Source organism: Ambystoma mexicanum, chromosome 9 (genome assembly GCF_040938575.1).
Source record: "Ambystoma mexicanum isolate Mex_15411 chromosome 9, UKY_AmexF1_1, whole genome shotgun sequence".
In the NCBI taxonomy this organism is placed as follows: Eukaryota; Metazoa; Chordata; class Amphibia; order Caudata; family Ambystomatidae; genus Ambystoma; species Ambystoma mexicanum.
This window is the reverse complement of record NC_090931.1, coordinates 1525555049-1525581147: the sequence shown is the minus strand read 5'-3', so window position 1 is coordinate 1525581147 and position 26099 is coordinate 1525555049. Positions and strand designations below refer to the sequence as shown.

At 45.9% G+C, this 26099-nt stretch overlaps 1 pseudogene; it reads right to left on the bottom strand.

Annotated features, from left to right (window-relative positions):
- Positions 1 to 335: 335 nt before the first annotated feature.
- Positions 336 to 26099, bottom strand: part of LOC138489418 (zinc finger protein 850-like) — a 124524-nt pseudogene continuing 98760 nt past the window's right edge.

The window sequence follows — 26099 nt, the reverse complement described above, 5'->3', positions numbered from 1 at the left end:
TTGCAAAATGCAAAATCAGACCATCTCCCCACTGAGAACACCAAAGAACAGCACCTGTTCATTTATCGAGAACCAGAACAAAGCTAGAGTCAAGCTATTGCATCCCAAATATTGATCTGGTTGCAGAATGGAGGGAACTCCCTGGAGCATCATCCATGCATGCATTAGGTGAATCCAGCGGAAGCCGGGGAATACCAGACAACCACTGACCACTCAGAGCTCAGCGAACACAGGAGAAGTTACTCACCCGAGTGACTACTGATGGAAAACACAGAACATCTTCTTTTAGTAGCCATAAAAGTACAGAACATGAATAAATACATTCAATACAAGAATTTTAAAACCTTAACACATACCGATACATTTATAAGACAGAATACGAGTCATAAAACATCACAGTCCCATGGATAAAAGCACAGGTAATCACAGTGACGATCATAATTCAAATCGAAACAATAAGAAATATGCAGTATTGAAAATAGATGAACAGATGAATAATTAAAACAACAATGAAACTAATGCTGTAGTTGAAGAACTATTTCAAATGTGTAATAAACAATCAATCACACTAATTATTATATTTAATTACTATAAAACTGCATAACAATATCAGATTGCGGCGTTCAAGGTGCATTTAAATAAAAGAAAGAGGATTAGGAACAGCAGCGCAGAGGTAACCCTAACTGCATAATAGTCTACTATCAAGTTACAACCAGGCACTCTAATTCATTCTTTCTTGGATGAGTCCATATTGGCTCATGACAATGCCAAGATTCTACATCGTATCCACCAGGCCTGTGACGGCCTGCTGAAGGAATAGTGAGGAAGTCAAATGATTGAAGACCCCATGCAAGTTCCTCATTACGGAAGGCCAGTTTGTTATAATCTTGGCCACCTTCCCCAGTGGAGTGAAACTACCTAGCTTGAATAGTATCATCTCTCACGATTGGCAAGCAGTGTTTCTAATGGAGTAATCCATAGATACATTTATTGATAAGACTGTCATTCCGCTCCTTTTTTCCTGAAATTAATTTTGGTTCATTCGTCTCGTATAATACTCCTCCTCTATGGTTCTAAACATGAATAGTGGCAAATGTTTTTTTTAAAACTATGGGCATCATTACAAGGTCGGCGCTAACCCGCCGGTGGTATAGGCAGTTTGCGGCGACCTTGTAACACTGTTCTGCCGACTGAGATACTGGTGCCTCTGGGACATTACAAGTCCCGGCGGCAGGGGATGTCAGGCAGCAGAAAGTGGAAGCACTGCATCCGTTGCTAACTGTGCTGGTGCGTTCGTGAAAACGATGCCAGGAGCACCGGCCACTGCACGCATTTCCTAATCTGGTGGTATGGAAAGGGTGCCAGTACGATGAGGCCCTATGTCTTTTTGGTACATAATCTCCCCTGGGCCAATTCCCCGCAACAGTATGAGGTGCATCATCTGAGGTTTTGGCGATGGATGGTTTTAATATGATTTGCAAACACCTGGAAAATGGGATTTGGGTAGCAGGAATTTCATTTGTTAGCAGTAAATGGTTAGGTACAGCGATCCTATGTGGCAGCATAGCCACCGGTGGATTCCTGAAGTAGTTAGGGTTTTCAGATCCTTCTTAGCTATGCCAAACTCCTTTTTTAAATTACCAATAGCTTGTCACAAACTTCTAAGTTCAGCCACTAACAAACATCAATGTGAACAAGCCCCCCACTGTGTGCTCAACGCGAGGGATCTGGGACTTGATTTCCATTTTGCTCCTCATGGTTCAACATAGGAGTGGCAACAGCATTATCTGGATTAGGGTCTGCTATACCAGTTCACTGCTCCTTGACCAATATAATTAGTGGATCAAAGCGACTGGAAATTTTGATTGCTTCACAGATAACAAACCGGCCTTGCAAGGAGTCTTCCTCTTGTGAATCGCCAGTTGATGGTTGATTTTTGGACAATCTCTGGACCATTCCGAGTGCAATGCATCTCAACTGGAAGGACATCATTACACCTCCCCATTTGGTTAGACAGTGTTGGGGTCACAATAGGATTGCAATGGAAGAATTAGGTCATGTGGTGGTATCTTTACATTGTTTACATTTAGATAAAGATCATTTTGTTTGGTGGGTTTTATCAGAGTTCTTGCATGTTGTCCCCTTTGGTGCTTCTGACTGCTTATCTGAAGGAGGGAGGTCTGATACAGGTGCTGCAGCTGGGCCATTAATATTGTCTAAGAGACCATCAATTTCATGTATTTACAAGTTTGCCTCTGTTAAGAGAGCAACCAGGCAGGCCACTTTGTGTGAGCCATTGACAGGTGAAATGTGTGGCGTAGCGTGATGCTTCAACATCCTCTTTGAAGTAAAGTTTAAAGAATATCATAGAATAGGTAATTAAGTCACTGGTGTATGCATGACTGGCTCAAGGGGTATATTTAGTCTGGCCCCCAACCCCTCTGCTGCCTCTGGACTTCTGAGGACTTTAACCGTTAGTTGTCCAAAGAGCCTGTTTCATATGCGAAACTGTAAAGAATATACATGGTTTTCTTTGCAAAATATCTCTTGCTTATATTTACAATAAATTATGCACTGTTGTCATGGAGTCCTTGCCCAACATATATATGGCTTTTAACTACATGAATGAAGCTTCTCTCACTCTGTACAGTAGTGTGAGTTTCTCTCCAGCGTAGATCATTTGATGACTGCTCAGGGCAGAGGGGTCACTGAAGCTTTTCTTACATTCTGTGCACTGATCTGGCTTTGACACAGTATGGATCCTCTGATGCACAATCAGAACAGAGATACAAGTGAAGATTTTCTCACACTCTGTACATTGCTATGGTCACGCCCCAGTATGAATCCTCTGATGCCGCTGCAGATATGAGCTCCGAGTGAAGCTTTTCACACACTCTGTACACTGGTATGGTCGCTCCTCAGTATGGGTCTTCTGATGCTGCTGCAGATGTGAGCTCTGAGTGAAGCTTTTATCACACTCTGTACACAGATAGGGTCGCTCCCCAGTATGGATCCTCTGATGCCGGTGCAGATTTGATATCCGAGTGAAGCATCTCCCACACTCTGTGCACTGGTAGGATCGATCCCCAGCATGGATATTCTGATGCAGGTACAGATTTGAGATCTGAGTGAAGCTTTTATTACACTCTGTACACTGGTATGGCCGCTCCCCAGTATGGATCTTCCGATGCATCTGCAGATGTGAGCTATATGTGAAGCTTTTCTCACACTCTGAGCACTTGTATGGTCTCACCCCAGTATGGATCCTCTGATGCTGCTGCAGATGTGTGCTCTGAGTGAAGCTTTTCTCACACTCTGTACACTGGTAGGGTCGCTCCCCAGTATGGATCTTCTGATGCTTCTGCAGATTTAATCTCACAGTGAAGCTTTTATCACACTCAGAGCACTGGTATGGTCGCACCCCAGTATGGATCCTCTGATGCTGCTGCAGTTCTGAGCTCCGAGTGAATCTTCTCTCACACTCTGTACACTGGTATGGTCGCTCACCAGTATGAATCTTCTGATGCTGGTGTAGATATGAGTTAGAAGTGAAGCCTTTATCACACTCTGTACACTGGTATGGTCGCGTTCCAGTATGGATCTTCTGATGCTGATGCAGATTTGATCTCTGGGTGAAGCTTTTCTCACACTCTGTACACTGGTATGGTCGCGCCACAGTATGGCTCTGCTGATGCAGGTGCAGATGTGAGCTCTGAGTGAAGCATTTCTCACACACCAAGCACTTGAAAGGTCTTTCCCATGTGTGGGATCTCTGATGCGTTCTCAGCTTTGATGTGTGATTAAAGTGCATAACACATTCTGTGCACTCGTAGGACTTCTCCGCAGGATGCATCCTTTGATGGGTGCTCATTCTCTGTCTGTTGAAAGAAGCAGAGGTACCCTTAATTATGTTATGTCATCATACAGCCTAAAAATCAATAGCTCTACCACAGAGCTGATAATCCTCATTGTACAACACAATCAGAAACTCACTGGGTGATCCCACGCTTCTGAGCCTTCACCAATTAGTAGAGAGACATGAAAAAAATGTACTTGTCGGGAGAATCGTACACAGACCTACACTTACAGTATTGAGTGCAAATCTAGTCGTTTTTGCCCCATACATGAATGGATGAGACCTGGGCATGAAGTTCACTTTCACAGTTTGATGCAGTAGTTTTCCAAAACAAGTCATTCATTGGGGACAAATAGAATGCTCAATGTGTAGCTATCGACTATGAGACTATATTGTGTGCCTCACTTATCCCGACCCCCAGAACAAGCACCTTCCTTCCCTCTGTATGCCCATCTTTGTTCCTCCCCCCACCTCAAACTACTACTCCTGTAGGACCGCCCCCATAGCATACATTCACCTACACCTGAACAGTCATGCCCGTGAATAAGGCTCCTCACCTTCCCATCTGCAAATCCCACCCTCTGTCTTCTCTAACCAGCTGAGCCATACAAGCGCATCTGACTGGCTCACCAGCCTCATCACTGCACTACCGGCTGCACCAACCTACCCATCACAACAAAATCCCACTTACTTTGCCAATCTAACGCTCTGAAACAATTAGCCTCCTAAGCTACAGCCCCAAGACCACAACTGCCCCAGAACATCCCAAACCCCTCATGAGAAAGGATTCCTCCCCACCCAACGCTCACCAAAAGAAATCACCTCTGCCCTGCCCCTCCCAGCCACCTGCCCTGCCCCTCCCAGCCACCTGCCCTGCCCCTCCCAGCCACCTGCCCTGCCCCTCCCAGCCACCTGCCCTGCCCCTCCCAACCACCTGCGCCCAAAGTAAGAAATGCCTGCATGAGACAGTGAACCTACTACCTACCTAACCAGAGAATCAGTGGACCTGTACTGCTACACTGCCTGCCGGGCCCCTCCCAGCCACCTGCGCCCAAAGTAAGAAATGCCTGCATGAGACAGTGAACCTACTACCTATTCAGCCTGCAAGTTAATGAATTCACCTATTCTTGTCCCCACTCACTGATGCCCTACCCCCAGACCAGACTGCATTGAACCAGTGGGTTCAGTACGCTCCCCCGTACTCTGTGTCCTCCCGTAAATAAATCCTTCTAAGAATGCAAGTTTAGAGGACATTGTATTTAAACGTGAACGTTGGTTGTGAACCTCCTCTGCAATTAAATCGTACGAGTTCGCAATTTGGGAGAGGGTAAAGTTCAGAGCGTGGAGGGCACCAGGTGTGTTAGGGGCCTCTTGTGCTGTAGGATGCATATTAATAAAGCCTTCCTCTACCTGCAAAACATCCCGCAGGGAAAGATCCAGTAGTGAGGCCATTTGCTTATGACCCTGAGGCTCAGATGTGAATAGTGAGGGTGATTGCGAAATAAATGTGCATCGATCACTAACTGAGGCCCTGGAGAAAAAGAGATTCAATGCAACTTGGAACAGTCTCTAGAGGACCTGCGTTATTATTTCTGTTTGTACTTATGCAGGGTAATTGTAGTAGCGCTTTATCAGTCAATGGGGAAGTCAAGGTCAGAGAGGAGGGGGAGCAAGGGCTCATTTGGGGTGCCAGAGCCAAACACCCAACTGTGGTTCATTATGACCTCCTGCAACACCCAAGTCTGGAGTTGTTTGTCAGGTTACTTTCACTGACTGAACTCCCATCCTCCACTTGCATTAACGAGTTCCTCAGGACATCCACTTGCTCTATCAAGCCAAGTGATTCTAACAAATACTCTGTGTGATATTAGCACCTGGATCATTACTACCCCCCTCATTATTCCCATGTACAGGCGTCCCCACTGACGGAAGCTTCCTGCAGTCTTTCCCACAGACGTACTAAATTATCTTTTTTCTGCTTAATCAGGAGTTTATAATGGGCTCTCAGACGCCACCACTCAATCTTGTTAACACACAAGCCTCCCTTTTGGTAACTTGCCGTCTTCATGGAACCGGATTTAATGGTATGTTTCTTGACGCAATGGCTAGGTTTAGTGATGAAGGGTTGTATGTAAGTAACAAGGTTATCAGATACAATGTAGACCTCTTCATGAGGAAGCTCCATGGTCAAAAGCCGCACCAAATCGGACAGAATTAGATGGTAAATACTAGGCTTCAAAGAGGGCAAGTCAAGGGTAACACATTTGATGATTCTTGGCCTCGATTCCCAGTTCTGCTATGACACGGGGGAGGTAGAGGAAACACTGGAAGCTTGACCATGATATCACAGCTATTGATTATTTATTTATTTTGACATTTGTATAGTGCACCGGCCCGGAGGCATCTAGGCGCTTAATACCACCTTCATGCAGGATGGCTCAGCTACCGACCACCTTCATGCATTATGACTCATCTACCCACTACCTTCATGCTGGATGTCTCTGCTAACCACTGCCTTCAAGCAGGATGGCTCTGCTACCCACTGCCTTGATGCAGGATGGCTTCGATACCCGCCTTCATGCAGGATGGCTCTGCTACCCACAGCCTTCATGTAGGGTGGCTCTGCTACGCATTGCCTCATGCAGGATGGGTCTGCTACCCACCACCTTCATGCAGAATGGCTGCTACCCATTGTCTCATGCAAGATGGCTTCGCTACCCACCATCTTCATGAAGGATGGCTCTGCTACCCACCACTTCATGCAGGATGGCTCCGCTACACACTGCCTCATGCAGGAGGGCTCTGCTACCCACAGCCTTCATGTAGGATGGCTCCACAACCCACCTCCTTGATGCAGGATGGGTCTGCTACCCACCACCTTCATGCAGAATGGCTGCTACCCACTGCCTCATGCAGGGTGACTTTGCTACCCACCATCTTCATGAAGGATGGCTCTGCTACCCACCACTTCATGCAGGATGGCTCCACAACCCACCTCCTTGATGCAGGATGGGTCTGCTACCCACCACCTTCATGCAGAATGGCTGCTACCCACTGCCTCATGCGGGATGACTTTGCTACCCACCGCCTTCATGAAGGATGGCTCTGCTACCCACTGCTCATGCAGGATGGCTCTGCTACCCACTACCTTCATGCAGGATGGCTCTGCTACCCACAGCCTTCATGTAGGATGGCTCCACAACCCACCTCCTTGATGCAGGATGTGTCTGCTACCCACCACTTTCATGCAGAATGGCTCTGCTACCCACTGCTTCATGCAGGATGGCTTTGCTACCCACCATCTTCATGAAGGATGGCTCTGCTACCCACCGCTTCATGCAGGATGGCTCCGCTACACACTGCCTCATGCAGGATGGCTCTGCTACCCACAGCCTTCATGTAGGATGGCTCCACAACTCACCTCCTTGATGCAGGATGGGCCTGCTACCCACCACCTTCATGCAGAATGGCTCTGCTACCCACTGCCTCATGCAGGATGGCTTTGCTACCCACCGTCTTCATGGAGGATGGCTCTGCTACCCACTGCCTCATGCAGGATGGCTCTGCTACCCACTACCTTCATGCAGGGTGGCTCTGCTACCCACAGCCTTCATGTAGGATGGCTCCACGACCCACCTCCTTGATGCAGGATGTGTCTGCTACCCACCACCTTCATGCAGAATGGCTCCGCTACCCACTGCCTCATGCAGGATGGCTTTGCTACCCACCTTCTTCATGAAGGATGGCTCTGCTATCCACCGCCTCATGCAGGATGGCTCCACTAACCACTACCTTCATGCAGGATGGCTCTGATATGCACAGCTTTCATGTAGGATGGCTCCATGACTTACTGCCTTCATGGAGGATGGGTCTGTTACCCAACACCTTCATGCAGAATGTGTCCGCTACCCAGCACCTTCATGCAGGATGGCTCCGCTAACCACTGCATTCATGCAGGATGGCTCTGCATCCCACAGCCTTCAAGCAGGATGACTCCACTATCCACCACCTTCATGCAGGATGATCCTGCTACCCACAGCCTTCATGCAGGATGGTTCTGCTATTCACTGCCATCATGCTGGATGTCTCTGCTACCCACCACCTTCATGCAGGATAGATCTGCTACCCACTGCCTTCATGCAGGATGTCTCCACATCCCACAGCCTTCATGCAGGATGGTTCTGCTATTCACTGCCATCATGCTGGATGTCTCTGCTACCCACCACCTTCATGCAGGATAGATCTGCTACCCACCGCTTCAAGCAGGATGGCTCTGCTACCCACAGCCTCCATGCAGGATGGCTCCGCTACCCACAGCCCTCATGCAGGATGGCTCTGCTACCCACAGCCTTCATGCAGGATGGCTCTGCTACCCACCACCTTCATGCAGGATAGATCTGCTACCCACCACCTTCATGCAGGATAGATCTGCTACCCACAGCCTCCATGCAGGATGGCTCTGCTACCCACAGCCTCCATGCAGGATGGCTCTGCTACCCACAGCTTTCATGCAGGATGGCTCAGTTACCCACCCCCTTCGGCAGGATGGCTCTGCTACCCACAGACTCCATGCAGGATGGCTCTGCTACCCACAGCTTTCATGCAGGATGGCTCAGTTACCCACCCCCTTCGGCAGGATGGCTCTGCTACCCACAGCCTCCATGCAGGATGGCTCCCCCTAACTCTGTAGGAGATATTTGCATTGTTAAGTGCTTGTTTGCTTGATACACTCCCGCTGCTGCTGAAAGGAGGACAACCAGAGCACAAGCACTGTCTTGGAGGAGTTGAGGTGATTCTTTACGGTTAATGGTAATATGAGGACAGCAGCACCCTCATAGGAGGGGAACGGCCTAGCATTTGGACACATACTTGGTCATTGTGTTTGCCCTGTATCACACTGGGGTGCATTGTCCGATTGCAGGATTTGAGGGGGATGTGGATAGACTCCGCCCACAGGGGAAGTGCTGAAGTTATAACAGACCTTTTAAGTCGCCAGAGGACCAGGCGGCAGGCTCTGCAAATGTGCTTGTATCTTCCATTTTTTTTTAAAGTATTAGTGTTTGTGCTGATTGTAATATATATGCAGGTTTTGCAGCACTAGCAACCAGTGACCCGCCTGCAAAATGAAGCATTCCCTTGGAGCTCACAGAAGAAGCAGGTCATTGATTTTAATCGGATCACACCCCATTCCCGGAAGTGAGGACATTTTGAAACATAAAATGGTGTGTAATTTTTGTAAAAGATGATATTAAAAAGAAACACTTTAAAATATTCATGTATTATTCTCACTTCCCGTAAGTATTGTAACCATAATACAAATGTTACATTTATGTTGTAAAGTACATTATTAAAACCTAGAAAAACCATATTAATTATTTTCTGATATTAGATGAATGAAATGTATTCTAATGATTGTTCTTAACTATAACGGTAGGTACATGATGTGTTTGATTAATTTATAGATGATTTATCTTTCAAAATCAATTGTAATGATAACTTTTTTGCAATTAATTATGTATATATGATGTCAATTTGCTTTTTATAATATGTGTACGGTTTGATGCAAAACAAAACACAGTCAAACAAATTCTTTCCTGATACGATTGTCACTCTAAGAAGCACAATCCTGTACACTCCAATTGTATTGTAAATACCCATTGTAGAAAAGGTAATGGGATAAATAGCACTAATGAGGGCTCTTTACTGCTTCACATAAAATTAAAGAGCATTTTGGAGAACATATGAATGACCACAGAGATGCATCTTTGACAAATAACTTTGTGATAGATGGGATGTATGATTGAATTGCCAAGTACATAAGGCACATTATTGAGATGCTCATTTAATTCTTCACAAGGCTCACCCATGCATGTAGGGAGCCATATGCGCTCATGCAGACAGCCTCAGAGTTTGGCTTTGATGATAACTGGCGGCAACATCTGCTTCTCTGTTGGTGTAGCCATATGTCTCATATTTCTTTTCCCATATGAGGAGGACCTCGTAATTTTTGAGAGACCCACAGAATTTTAGAGGAGGATAGGCCGGGTCTCAAGTTATTGATGTGTGTACATTTGGGGATCTGTACATGTGCAGAACTTATCAGAGTATTGAACACTTAATATAATAGAGAATGCACAAACAGTGAGTGTGTTACAATGCTGCTGGATAATGGAGGCTTACATTTGGGATCCGCTGGGAATGTTAAACCTACTTGTGTGCACCCATGGGTGAGTACAAGGTACAAGAGGGCTCCTGGAGTGACACATGTGAGGGTTACAGCCAGTAGAGAAACGTGGCATGTGCAGTGCTCAGCACAGCACCCCACCCCTCTCCTAGGTGCTGCCACACAGAATGCCTGAGGGAGTGGTTGCCAGGCAGTGCATTTATTTCCATTATTACAGCCAATAGCAGAGGCCGGACGACAGCGCTTTGTTGCTGGAGACTCACCTGAGTTGCAGGAGACTTGTAGGTCTTCTACAGTACCATCACCCCTCCCTATTAATTCCCAACGCCACCTTCCTTTATAGGGGATTATAAGTATAAATAATGTACACGGTGTGCTGGCAATCTATACTGCCCCTCACCCAGGTTTTCCACTTGTATTTTCCTCCTCTGCCACCTCCATCATTTCCTGCTCACTATTCACCACCATTCTAAAGTGCCCTGTTAGGCCATTGGTCCACTCACCAACCTTATAACCTATGCACAGTGTTTCTGATAGAAGCACTCGTCCTTCTCTTCCACAACTACGATTATACGTGCTGCACACCTGGAAAAAGAGTCCATGTCATGAAGGGCCCCTTTAGCCAGTCCTGTTGGTTTAGACAACAGCACCGCTGCATGGCGGGAATTCTAACACTTTAAGGACCATATTTAGTGGGACACATGCAACTACAACTCCCAGGATCCAAAGTATCGTTGGCTAAAAGGCTGAAGATGAGCCCCGTGGCATGGGTCCAGTTGCCAGCAATGAAACAACCCTGGAGGCACCTCACCTCATCTGGCTCTTGCCCAGCCATTTATCTCCAGTGATCTGGGATGGCCTCCCCTCCAGGGCTCTTGGGTGGATTCCACTCGGGTGATCTTGCGTGGATTCCTCTCCAGTGTTCCTGTGTGGATTCCCCTCCTGTGATCTTGGGTGGATTCCCCTCGGGTGATCTTGGGTGGATTTCTCCCCAGAGATCCTGAATGGATTACTCTGCAGTGACCTCTTGCAGGATTCAGAGCAAACCCACTAAGGAAGAGAGGGACTCCCCGGAACATTTGGTGTTGTGGAGGGTCCCAGGACTGTACTGAGGCTGCGCAGAACAGCAAACACTAATCACCAAGCACAGGAGGCAGAATCACCGAGTGCAAGAGACACTAATCACAAGACCTGAAGACACTACTCTCCAGAGCATGCGCAGATACTGTCACCGCTGAAGCGCCTCCAAATTTGTGTTAATTGGTTACAAGAGCACCCCAAGCCCTGTGGCCCTAAGGAACCACTTAGAGAAAAAGTAATCTCATTTCCAGATATCAGTTAAATGTCGCTTTTACAGGACGGCTACATACTTGCCAACCCTACCGATTTAGGCGGTAGGATACCGCTTTTTAAGCAGTCCTACCGCCTACCGATTTTTTGACACCAAATACCGATTTTTTTTGTAAAAAAAATAAAAATAAAAATTATTTTGTTTTATTTTTTAAAATTTTTTTTTTTTGCCCACGCCAGCTCGGGGGAGTCTTTCAAGGGCTCCCCCGAGCTGGCGTAGCGGGAGAAGGCGTGGAATGCAGGCTGTTAATGTAAAGGCACCCACGGCGGTGGGCTAAAAGCGCGCCTCCGCCGCGGGTGCCTTAGGCAAAAGGCGCCATTAGCCCCCCACCACGCCAACTCGGGGGAGTCTTTCAAGGACTTCCCCGAGCTGGCATAGCTGGAGAAGCCGCAGCATGCAGGCTTTTAATGTCAAAGGCACCCACGGCGGTGGGTTAAAAGCACCCCTCCACCGCGGGTGCCTTTGGCCAAAGGCGCCATTAGCACCCCACCACGCCAGCTCTGGAGAGTCTTTCAAGGACTTCCCCGAGCTGGCGTAGCGGGAGAAGGCGCAGCATGCAGGCCTTTGATGTAAAAGGCACCCACGGAGGTGGGCTAAGGGCGCGTCTCCGCCGCGAGTCCCTTTCACAAAAGGCGCCATTAGCCCCCCACCACGTCAACTCCGGCGAGTCTTTCAAGGGCTCCCCCGAGCTGGCGTGATGGCAGAAGGCGTGGCAGGCGCCTCATTGTCATTGAATGCACCCGCTGCGGCGGGCTCCTTCAATGACAATGGGCTGCTGACGCGCCCTATTCCTATCATTACCTCCTCGCCTGACTATTTTTGAAACTTTAAGATTCCTACAGATTTTTGGTCACAGAATGTTGGCATGTATGCGGCTATTGGTCAGCTCCTCCTGGGCAAAATAATGCACTGGAGCATCAGTGAACAGACTTGGAATGACCTCTCTCTCTCTCTCTCTCTCTCTCTCTCTCTCTCTCTCTCTCTGTCTCTCTCTCTCTTTCTCTCTCTCTCTCTCTCTCTCTCTCTCTCTCTCTCTCTCTCTCTCTCTCTCTCCTGGACAAAGAGAAATGCTACTTAACATGTCTCAGAAACTTCTCAGGCAGTTGGAATGTTTAAATAACAGTTCCTTAGCAGTTTAAAGCTTTTCCCTCCAACAAGCAGTAAATGTATTCTTTAATCATCAGTAAACCGCTTATACAATGCAAACTGACTGTTTATTCATTAGCATGTATTGAACAATTACAAACTTGATTATCAGCTTAAATTATTTACTTGACGTTTTCAAATCAGCATATAAGCATTATCTAGTTTACTTTATGTTTTGCCATATACTTGTCAAATAAGTGTAGGAGAGTATGAGAACATGGCACGTTTATTCAACGTCTGAAACCTATACAGATGTATAAGCCGCGAGAGTCACTGTGAGAATAGCGCGCTGCAGCGAAGCATGTAGCACCATTTAGCATAAGGCTTCCTGCTTAGGTCCACAGAGCATTAGCGGCCGTGCTTCAACCAGGCCATAACACACCTTTCTTAGAACAACATAGCCATGTACCTTTATCCAAACTCAGCTGCATTTAACATCAATTAGGGAAACATTGAAGAAGTGTTTCTATTTTACACTAGCAGACTCCATCACACGTAGGGCTCAAGATTGAGTTAGCTTCTCCTACAGAAAGAATATCTCCTGTTAGGCAGAAACCTGTGCAGTTCCCTCTGGGACCACTGCAAAAAGTTTAAGACTACAGGAGTTAGCAGTAAACCCAATTGGTAGCAGTCTGCACCACGCAGATTTACCTGGTAGCTGTGGCTGAGCAGTCAGACCTCTCTCAAGACGAGTTAGGCAGTATTTGGAGTATACAAAATAGGGCAATTTACACAGTAGAACAAGCAGACACAGATCAGAGCTTGGGTGTAAAGATATATCATTATTTATTTAAAAACACATCTATGAAAAACACACTGGCACTAATATGGCAAACAACTTCAATCACAGTTACTATAAGTATATATCAATCCCATAACAATATTTCGACAAGTCTAGGTTCCAAGACACCACTTATTTGCAGACAGAGGTGAGTGCTTAACCTAGATGGCACTCTAGTATTCTTAGAAAGGGAGAGAAAAAGGCAGGGTTTGAAACCAACTCAGTTCCAGCACTTTTTTACAAAGCAAATGCAAGGCAAGCAAGGCAGGGTCTACTATAGATCACAAAGTTCAGAGGCCAGGCCCACTCGGAGAGAGGCAAGGCGGTATGTCCCAAAAATACCACAGTGGAAATGCACTTCAAGTCTTTATAGCAAAATGTCACAGAAAGGTTGGACCAGTTTTAGAACAAAAGTTAAGAAGGTCTGGAGGCGACCCAGTGGAAAGGTAAGGATTTAAGACACCTCACGCTAACTGGTTCAAGGGAAGCCCGGCGGACACAGTACCTTGAGAGTGAAGAGACAGCTCCGGCGGGGGCAGTTGTTCCTGGTGGTGGATGCAAGTTGGGGATTTGCCAGAAGAAGAGATGATCTCGTCGTAGGGGAAAGTTGAAGATTGTTGTACCACCAGGGAAGAGACCAGCCGCGGAGTACTCAGTCACAAGGCACCACCTTTTGGTCGCGGTACAGTGGTTAGTGGCTATCCGGTTGCCGGCGTGCTCAGCACGGGCAATTCGATCACTAGATGTCCTGGAAGCGAAGAAAATGCAAGGGACTGGTTGTTCCCACCAGTCAAAGGGAAGAAGACTCTCCAGGAGGGAGATCTCCTCTGTTGTTGGGAAGTGGTGAGTCGGTTCAGCAGGGCTCCACTGGTGGTTTCGTCGTTGCAGGTCAGCTCAGCTTCTCCCTCGTCGGATTCTTTGGTCCTGTGGCAACTTCTGAAGTTCGGTCCCCAAAACCCTGTTTTTATGCAGAAAACCCCCATTCATTCAGCCTAGCTGTCAATCAAACATGCTAAGTGGTGAGCGGGGCGGCTCACCACTTGGGCCAATCACACAAGAGTGCGACTTGAGTTGGCAAGGCAACTCAGTCCAGGGTGCCTAAACCCCCTCCCACACCCCCTGTGGTACCCAGACAGAATGGCACCACTCTGGAGGGATTCTGTGCAGAAGCCCGCCAAAAGTGGAACAAAGGGCTCAACCTTTGGTTTGGAGTTACAGAGGCGAACACATACGCCATTTTAAAAAACGAGTTCTGGCAGAAAATACCAACCGGTGAATTCATTTTAATTTAATAAACCGGAGGTATGACCGAGGCTACATAGAAAAAGTATTAGCCTCAAACAATGGGAAAATCCCATAGGAATATATTCGCGGTCGAATATAAAAAGTAGTATCCACTGCCACCAGCCAAAACCCGACGAGGGGGGACGGGACAGTGCCCCCTCAAACAACAGACCCAGGGGCAATCGAAATTACCCCGACCAGTACGTCCACAATAGGATGGTTTGTATTGGTTCTGTGAGTAAATTTAGGTCTAGTAAAGCCAATGGTGACTTTACATGCCCTGGGAGACAGTTGTCAGTCCCAGGGTATGGAGTCTATGGTGGGGGTCACCTAGGACACCCCAGTGTTACGGCATGGAGGGTGCGGTGTAACACACATAGCAAAACACATGAGACCCTATGGAGTAAAATACCCCGTAGCCCATAGAACACATTAACATTCAAAGAAATACCACAAATCATGTCCAAGAGTGGGAGGAAAAGAGTCTCACTCTTGGCAGGATGAAAAAACAAACTCCAGAAATCCAGCAAAGCTGCTGGGGGACTCACTTGGTTAGGAAATTCAGCCTAAACAGAGAATTCACCCTAACATCTCCTCATCACCCCACTGCAGGAAACACTGCACAAAGATCATTAATGCCTCTTTTAGAGACCAGGAAGTCCCTAATGCCATCAAAAAAGTCACAGTAACCCCTCTGGTAAAAAAACCCAATCTCGACCAACGGGATCCGAATAATCTCAGACCCATAACAAACTGCAACTTCATCCTCAAAATCATGGATAAGATCGCCACCATGCAGCTCCAGGCACACGTAGAGGAATCTAATTCCCTCCACCCACAGCAGTCTGGTTTTCGCCCCGCACACAGTACCGAGACGGCCATGTTAGATCTGCAGACCAAAATGCTCGGTATTATTGACAAGGGTAAGACAGGCCTCCTCGTTCTACTCGACCTCAGCGCCGCATTTGATCTCCTCGACCATAACCTACTCCAGAATGCGCTAAAAAAGACCACCAACTGCTCTGATGAAGCCATCAGATGGATAATGTCCTTTCTAAAAAACAGAATATCCAGAGTGCACTGGGGGGACAAGTTCTCCCTTGAAAAAGAAATCCTCTGTGGAGTTCCCCAAGGGGCCAGTATGTCACCCCTACTGTTCAATCTTTACTTAAAATACCTATGCCTTGTTCTAGACCACATAAACACCTATTTCACTAACTATGCTGACGACACACAGCTTGTATTCTAACTAAGTGGCAATTATCAGAAAGATAGCGAGCAACTTACCACGATATACAACCACGTGGAGCAATGGATGGACTCCAATTGGATGTGCCTAAACGGAAAAAAAACGGAACTCATGATTTTCGGCTCATCCTCTGCTCGTGCTAAGCTACCCTCATCCTACACATCCTTCCACATTAAAGATACCCCCATTCCGGTCCTAAGCAAGGTTAAAACCCTAGGTATGCTGCTAGAAGCATCGTTGGGTGCAGACGCCCAAGTACAGTTCATCAAAAAAACTGTGCCTACCACCTCCGTCTAATAAAAGCCATCAGACCTTTCATATCCGAGGAAAATTGTGCGACCATAGCAAGAGCCACCATCTTATCGCGCCTTGACTATGGCAACGCTCTAGTCCTGGGTGCCTCCAAGCAATGCCTACAAAGCTACCAAATTGTACAGAACAACGCGGTAAGAATTGTCAAGCTCAAAACTAAAACAGAACATATCAGCAACTCCAGAAGAGAGCTTCATTGGCTGAAAATCGAAGATAGGGTGCATTTCAAAACCTTAACCATCGTTCACAGATGCATCTACGGAAAGGCACCAATCTACTTAAAAACTAGGATCAAACCATACGTGCCTAATAGAACACTGAGATCATCCCAACTTGTTAAAATTGCTACGTCACCTCACAAACTCAAAAGTGGCTTAGGTAGAGCCTTTCCAACCCTTGCAGCCAACCTTTGGAACAACCTACCAGACCACCTTAGACTGGAAACCAACTACTCGCGTTTTCGCAAACAGGTAAAAACCCATATCTTCAAATAAACGGCCATCACGGCATATGCCTCAGTTAGCTTAATTCTATGTGACTGTCCCGTCTGCTCTGTCTAATCACTATCTGTTCCGTCCGTTCTCGTGTCCTTGTTTCTGCGCCCCGAGGCTCGCGAGCTACCGGCGCAATATAAATATTAAATATATTAATATAATATATATATATCAGTCAGCCACTCACTGCAATACACACATTCCGAATTGCAACACTCACACTGCCACAGAAAGAATGCTGCGCAGGGATTGGCCAAGGCAAGGGAATGCAAGAGCTTTCCCAGGGTTTAGTTTGCAGTAGTGAGATCATGCCAGAGCAACAGAAAATGATAACAGACCCCAGAGGTTAAAGAGAAGACATTGTACCCCGATTGGGCAGACCGGGTAGGTTTGCCGAGTTTTCACAACCATGTTCCTGCAAAGTATAACAACTTGTGCAGAATAACCAAACATTGTGCCATAGCTGAGAGGGAGAATTTGTAACAGAAATCGGGAGACTCCAATTTTCCCAATGGACTGTATTGCGGTTAGAGGTTTTTTAGGAGGGAGAATGTAGAAAATAGCACCTTTTTGGGGAAAAAATTGAGAGTCTCTTGCCCAAATCGGGAGGGTTGACATGTATGCTTAATGAAGGTCAGACGTTGGCAGAAGTAGAGTAGGAAGAAATTAAAAAGCATGTCCATAAAGATAGACTGATCGAATAAAACCACTGCCCTCTCTAGGGCAAATAGCGCTTACAGAGTTCTCTTTTATGAACAAGCAGTTATGCAAGACACTGTTATCCACAATTAAATCCTAAGTAGGAATTGATCAACACAGAAGTTTACATGTAGCTCACATCACATGCATGCAACAATGATAAGTCCAACTCATAGAACCACATCTTGAACAAACATCAGTACTCATGTAATAGAATCATATAGGAACCAGTGATTAGTATAGTAGTTCACACCTAAGTCACACCACCTAAATGTAATAGTGAACAAAGACAAATGCATGGCAATATACACTGCACATGCACCAACGGATCTGCACAATTTTGTAAGAACACATTTTGTCCGCAGCTAGACCTCAGCATGTAAGGTCAGGGTCTGGACAAATGCAATCGTGAGAAGCAGGAAGTACATGCAAGTAACCTTTTCACCAAGAGAGTTGCAAAAAATGACCCGATAGTACATAGTTCATAATGATGGGAGCCATATTCTGGTACCAACCGCATAGATTATCTAGGACGGAACTTAATTGTTATAACTTTGTGTTACACTGTCACATCTCACATTCCGATTGGTTAAAAGTTCTGAGCGTACTCACTCCACATCTACCCCTCCTGGAACAGCCAATTGAATATCAACACTGAACTTTACATGTTTTACCAATCATTATCCAAACATAGAATGTGGGGAAGGATATGACTTTACTGAATATGAGCAAACTAGCATGTACGTCACTTACATCACATGGGTAGAATAGGCAAATGAAATTGCGTAATGTATGGAAGCATATATACAGTAACTCACGCCAGCCAATGACTATTGAAGAGAGTCGTAACACATTGTTTCTCTTTGCTTTCTGTAACCACCATAAAATCATGGACTCACTCCACTAGAATTTGAATGTCTGTTCGATATTTCCCTGCCCTGGCAGTTACAAAAATGTTTTGTTTTTCTCATATATCTTCAGTCAGGGCTAATTCTTATTCATTTACTTTGAGTGTCGATTGCTCTCAGGAGTGTCTACATTTAGTTGTGCTTGAGGTTCTTTTTTTATTTTTTTATTAGCATTTGGTTTACAATTATAAACCTTAAGCTATTTATCAAAACATCACAATGAAACACAATGTACATTAAAAAACAAAAGAGAGAAAAAAGAAAACTGAAAAAGTTTTCAAAACTAAAACTCACAAGAAGGAAGAAAATAAAAAAAATAAAAAAAGTCCAAACCAAGGAAGCATTCCATCACCTTCACTAAAACACAGTAGGTTCAATAAGAACCAAAAAGAAAAAGCAGAATTTGCGAAACAATTTGGGCAAGTCTACATGAGTTCCACCAGAGTCAACCTCTATGTACAATTGCCTTGCTTCCCCTGTTTAGGCACATCGACACCTGTTCCGTCAGTTCTTATATCTATCATAACAAACACTACTTTCAAAAAAAGGCTAGAAGGGAAAGAGTTAAAGAAATGCTTTCACCTATGGGAATAGCTGACCACAGTCCTCTACTGACCTTGTAGTAAATTGCGTAAACATTCTTCTCAACTATCTACTTCTCTGCTGCTTTAAATCATGACATAACAAGATCAGGTGTTTCAGCGTCTCCCTTTGCCCTTCACAGTGTCTGTATTCATAATTTCTAAGACTTTCTTTCTTTTTTTTGCTTCCAAAAGCTCTCGAGTGGGCAGCAAGTTCAACTGAAATCACATAAATTCTGCTCTCCATCGCTTGCAGGGGAATATTTCCAAACGTGGGGGATTGACTCTTGCTCTATGTTCAAGGCCCTTATCGCCATAGAGCTTCAATTCTCTGACCTTCTCTCTTGTATTGAGCCAATCTTGATCCAAAGGGTTTCTTTTAACTTTGGCTGGGTCTTTCAGTAATTATTTTTTGGATGTATTCAAGGTCGCGAGCGTATTTAAGTAAGAGGATTCTTTCCCCTTTTAGAGACCAAGATTGTTTTTTCAAAAGCTTGTGACAGATTTTCCCTCTCAGCAATAGAATTTGTGATTTTGCCACATTAACTTTCAGGCCATTGTCATTCAAATATTGTGTGGTTGCATCTAATTGTCTTTGCAGACCCACTTTTGTCTGATTTAACAGAATTAGATCATCTGCATATAGCAGTCTTCCCACTGCTTCTCAGGCTACTCTGGGAGGGAACATTCTGACGTCATTGGAGGCGTTTGGTAGGTCAGAAATAAACTGGTTAAACAATGAGCGGGACAATCTGCATGCCTGTTTCAAGCCCTTTGTTGTTCTTATCGGGTCTGTTAGATGACAACTTGTATCCAATCTCACTTGAAAGCTTGTGTTAGTGTGCAGGACCATAAGTGCTTCTCTTATGTCCCTCGGACACTTCCCTATGTTCAACTTGCCCCACAGTTTAGATGTCTCGATCGTATTGAAAGCTTGTGTCAGATCGATTGAGGCTAAGTAGACCCTCCTTTTAGCTTTTGATTTCACAGATGCTTTAATTTGATTAATTAAGAAGAGGTTTAAAGCGGTACCTATGCCCTTCTTAAAACCAGCCTGCCATTTCTTATAGTGTCCTGAGGTTATTTTCCAGATATTAAAGCCCTTCAGAATTAAGGCCCCGAGAATCTTGTCGATTACATCTAGAAGGGCGATAAGCCCATAGTTAGATAGATCAGACCTATTGCCCTTCTTAACGATAGGAACAACGATGGAGGAACCACATGATGCAGGGATCATCTTAGTTATCTTAAATTCCTTGAAACGACCATACATTACTCCTGCGCATCCATCCGGATCCTCCTTTAGGTTACAATTTGTCAGGCCGTCGGGCCCTGGAGCTCTTGAGTTGCTTGCCATCAGGATCAAGGTTTTTATTTCTGATCTTTCTGTCGAGAAGAACCAACCGGTTTTCGATAGCACCAGCTCATCTATCATTTCTTTGGCCCTCATTACGACCCTGGCGGATTTTTTCCGCCATCGACGGACTTTCTGGCCATGGCGTAAAGTCCGTTTACGCCATGGCGGATGGTGGACTTACCGCCCCATTCCGAGGTCGGCGGGGCGGTAAGTCCCCATTGACCCATTTACCCTTCCCCATTCCCATTTCGGCCCCATAGGGTATAATGGGAGTGGGGAAGGAGTTAATTACGCCACCGTAAATTACGGTGGCGTAATTAACACCAAGGTCCCATAGCGCCATGGATTTTTACGCCCGCAAAAAGCGGGCGGAAAAATGACCATGGCGCTATGGGAACTCGTAGTTGGCGGTAAGGGGTCGGCGCAGCTAACGCTGGCGCAAACCCCTTACCGCCAGGGTCCTTATGAGGCCCTTTATCTGAATTAAACAGGCCTTCGAAGTGTTTGCACCAGACCTCGGCTGATACCTCATTTGTAGTCAACGTGTTTTGGGGTGCATTTAGGTTGTTTAAAATCCTCCAAATTCCCTGGGTGTTTTTCGTTGAAACCAGGCAGAGCACTGATTCAGCATCACGTTGGTATAGAAGCCACTTATGGGTTATTATCCAGTTTTTATATTGCTGCTTCAATTTTCTAATAATGGTAATACCCTGGATTTTTTTTCTGGCTTGCTTCAGGTTCTTATTCAAAATCTTTCTCCTCCTCATTACCTCGACATCCAAGGAGTGCCAGTAAATTCTGGCCCATCCCTTTATACCCATTTGTGCATTTGTCGATTTGCAATCTGTTCCCCCTTTGTTCAATATACAAGTCTGTAACTCCTTATTTGGGCTTATCATTCATCCAGTTCCGTATAGACAGTACCAATATATCGTGATCGCTTTTCTGTTTTCTTGATCTTGAAGTTGTTTAGGTTTGCATATAGGTGTTCTGAAGTGGACAGATAATCAAGAATGTGTTGCTCCTTGCCTCTTCTCCGGGTAGATTGGGCGGGGATATCACCATCTATGTGGCATCTATTTGGCCATTAACCATGAAGATGTTTATCTCTTCTAATTCTGCTCTCCAACTAATCCATTTTATGATATGCATTGTAGGGTTTACCGGAGGATTGTTATTTCAATTGAATTTTCATTAAAGCAATGGGTGTTTAAGTCTCTACATATTAGGATTTCCATGTAACACCTGAATTCCCTTGCGTTGTCTATGGTGTCTAACTGTTTTCACAAAGTCTACACCTGTTGTTCCCAAATGATTCCAATGAAGGTTGAATATTAAGAGAATCTTCACTGGTTGTACCACCTTCGGACCAGCACCGACTAAGATAGCTTGAATCCATGGCGAAGGGCATTATTCTTTAATCACCTGAATTTTTATGGAGTTCTTTACAGCAATTAACAGGCCAGCCATAGGGCGACCCGTCAATCACTTAAATGCATGGACAGAATATCCCTCTAGTAGGGGAAGCTCTCACAGCCATGTCGCTTGAAGACAGATTATTTTGTAATCTTCAAAACATAGACCACTAGTGCTAAAGAGATGGGCAACACCTTGCATATTCCATGATGCCAGCAAAAGGTCCCTGCACCGGTCCTTAGGCTGACAGGCTGCTCTGGATTTTGTGAGCTATGTAATCAATTTTATTCCAGCCAGCACTCCAGCTAACCAGGTCTAATTTTCTTCCATTTCCTTTTCTTGCATGAGGCAGACCCTGTGTCATGGGTTCCTTCTTTTCCGACTGTCCACAGTTATTTGTAGCACAGCCTTATATTTTGGGCCCGATTCATAAAATCCTGCGCAGAAAATGTGCAAACGCCGCGCAACGAGAAGCAGATAAACAATTGCATGGCACGCACATTCATGGATTGCCCGAGACTTCAGTAGCCGTGGCGCAGGGAAACACAAGCTGCATCAGTAACGCTCCCAACACGCCCCTATGAGCAGGAAAAAGCAAGTGAAATGCCAAATGCTGTGCAAGCCCCAGCGCCATCCCTGAACCCGCATACAGCCCCTTCAGCGAAATTGCATGAAAACTCATTGTGTACCCCGGACGCACACCAGCCAAATCACGTGAAAACTCATCACGTACCCCAGACGCACCCATGACAAATTGCGTGAAAACTCATTGCGTACTCCGGACACACCCCTGGCAAATCATGTGAAAACTCATTGTGTACCCCGAAAGCACCCCTGACAAATCGTGTGAAAACTCATTGCGTGCCCCGGACACAGCCCTGACAAATCACGTGAAAACTCATTGCATACCCCAGATGCACCCCTGACAAATCGCGTGAAAACGCTGTCATGACCACTGTCCGGGGCCACAAGCTGTGCCACAAGCAAGCCCCCATATTTACTCTGAGGGCCTCAAGACTTCTGCAAAGTTATTCAGTCCTGGCGCATCTGGCACCAAGCTCATGTACTGTAAGGAGATACTTACCAGACTTACTTTCAATTGACTACATGGGTCTTTAAATCCAACATGGAAGCAACCATTCAGCCTAGTTCTTAAGAACCAAGCCTTGCGGTCTAGTGTTCTGGGTGTGGCAGGTCTGGAACTACTTTCCCTGGTACTACTTTACCGGGGCTATATAAACCACACCCTGACTGCAGAAAACGCTTCATGTTATTCTTCAACTAGCAGCGTGACGCTCACCGTGTCCAGCTCCTGGTCTTCAGCATCTTCCTGTAGTCCTGCAAGAACAAGAACAAGATTATTCTGTCTTACCTGAGAATACATCATCCAGCACTCAGCATCTCAACCGGGCTGCTGCAATCTGTGGAAACCAAGAGAAGAAGAAACATCACTCACCTGTGAGTACTAGCTTAAGGACTTCCGTCGAACTGCTACCATAGCTGCTGCTGGAACATCGCGACCTGCAATAACAAGAAAAGGAGAAACCAATATTAGAACGCACCTGCTTCCAAAACAACGAACCCCTTCAGTCTCACCTGAATTCCATAGTGCTATGCTGAGATTCCATCCGTAGCACCACAGCAACATCCTGCAAAGGAAAAGGAGACGTATTCATGTTTGCTTTCATGATTTAACAACCGCACAGCGCTTTACTTACCTTAACGGATTCCGGGGGCCAGTTTTTTTTCATCACGCTCTTATCTACTCACAGCACCACAGCGGTCTGTGAGGAGAAGAAGAAGAAAACACAGGTTAGCTTTAAAAGACAAAGACCTAAAAATGTACCTCTCCATCCGGCACGCCAGCAGCAAGACCTTCACACCTGAAAAGAAGGTGTTAAAGATATTAACAAACCACAAACAGAACAAAGACTTACAATTAACAAACCTACCTGCCTATCAGCAGATTCGGGGTCACAGCAGGCCTGGGCCCAAGGAAGGCGCCCTGCACCAGTGAAGCAACTCGGGCAGCTTGCCAACAAACATCAAGCGCCCCTGCACAAGAAACGCAGGACGGATAGCTCACCAAACAAATAAATAAGGTGAGAAAGACCCAGTGGGAAGGGAATCGATCAGAGGGAGGTGGGAGATTCACCCATTAGAGACAGCTATCACAAATCCTCCCTTCTGTAATTGCAGATTCATTATTCAGCACTGGACAACTACGCATCCAGGATTCCAGATCTCAGAACTTTCCAGACGCCCCCGGGGATATCAGGGAGCGTAACTGTACACAAAGCTTTTAAACCTTAACCACCTGGGTGTCATGGAGACATCTGAAACTGACCAGTTAACCCAGATTTTGGGACAATTACGCGCTGAGGTACACGCAGCCCAGCAAGAAACCAATGCCTTAAGACAAGAGTTAATAGTCACAAAAGACCGTACTGATGAACTAAGCAAACAGCTACTACAAACACAGGCGAGGCAAGCTTCATTGCCCGGATTTGCCCCATCTGTTGCTACACCATCATCAGTCAACCCAGCACTGATAACGTTGCTGGGAGCAGTACCCCTGGCACCACCAGAACGATTTAATGGAGACCCCAGAAGGTACGCAACATTCATGAACCAGTGCCGTCTCCATTTTCTTTGTAGACCTGGGGCTTTCCCAAACGACCAGGCGAGGGTTGCCTTCGTGTTATCATATTTGAGTGGAAGTGCTGCAGACTTGTTTGGTAACTTCAGTGACCCGGGATGACCCTTTACTGCAGGACCTCAGGAGTTTTCAACAGGAGATGAAAAGTTATTTGCTTGACACTTGCATGGACAAGCTCTTGATAACAAACTCCTGTCCCTCCCCTAAGGAAATCAAGATTTGCTGACTTATATTGCCACCTTTAATAGACTGGTCGTGGAAGCGGGACGGCCTGAAGATAAAAGAACCACGTTGTTCCATCGGGGCTTGCGAGGAGACCTGAAGGATGTCCTTGCTCAAGTGGAAGACCCACCTAAAGACTGTGGAGAGTTTATCAACCTGGTAGTGCAGTTGAACCACAGATTACAGGATCGAAGAACAGACTGAAGTAGACTCGAAAACTGTGCCATGTACGTACATTCAAAAGATAATGTTCAACGTCCATCAGAAAATACCACAGAACTCATGCAGATTGGAGGAGTACGACCACATTTAACCAAGGTTGAAAGAGACAAGAGGAGACAGCTTCAGTTATGCCTACATTGCGGTAAATCGGGTCACTACCTCAAAGAATGCCCAGTGAAACCTCCAAGGAAGGTAGTAGGTGCTACAGAGAAAGAAGATGTTGGAAAGGAGTCGGAAAACTACCAGGCCCGGCAAGCGTAGAGGTCCACTTGTCGAGCGAGAAGGATGAGTCACACACCTCACATTTCACCCTACCAGTAATCTTGATCAATCACCAACGACCATCGCGGATGCATGCCATAAAGGAGTATATAGACAGCGGAGCAGTTGATAATTACATAGATCGAGATCTGGCAGCAGAAATGGGACTTCCCTAATGCACAAACCCAACAACTGAAAAGGTAACTACTGTTGACGGTACAGAAATTGCTTCGGGTCCAGTAACTCAATGCACAACCGAATTAACCCTTCTATGTCAGGATGGACATCAAGAAGCAATCACATTTGACCTCATTAAAGCTCCACAGTTCCGGTTGATCTTAGGGATGCCAAGGTTAGTAACTCACAATCCCCACATAGACTGGTGTGCAAAGAGACTGACCTTTTCTAACGAATGCACCCATACTTGCTACCCGAAAGCTATACCACAGTCAAACCTGAAATTTGTCCAAGGAATAGCGTCAGGGTTCATGGAACCAATGGACACCTTACCAAGAGAATATCAAGATTATCAAGATATTTTTCAGAAGGAACAGGCTAACACATAAATGCCACATATGCCCTATGACTGTCAGATCGACCTGATAACTGGCGCACAGGTTCCTTGTGGTCGAATGTATGCACTTACGGAAACCGAAAATCTCCACTTGAAGTCTTATCTGGATCAATACCTGGCTAATGGATTTATCCGCCCGTCAAAGTTACCGGCAGCATCCCCCTTATTCTTCGTACCTTTCAGGAACTGCGGGTGGAAGCTGTGGGAGCGCTGGAGGCATTGACTTTAGCGCTCCACCCACTCTAGTCCTCATCCAATATGGCGGCGTCTGGTATATCACCAGACTCTGCCCCCTCGCTCATTGCGTTAACTTTAGTCCTCATACCTGTCAGTTTCGCCCTGACTTTCTTCCTTGTTTTTCTGTGTGTATCTCTGATCCTGCCTCCCTACTAGGTTTGTTTCTTCTGTCTTTCCGTACCTTTGGTCTTTTCCCGCGTTACTTTCTTTCGCCGTCTTGCCGGTATTCCTACTATCCCGCTTCCAGTTTTGGTACCGTGTTTCTTCCGCTGCCTTGCGGTTCACTTCTAGTACTATTTCTGCATC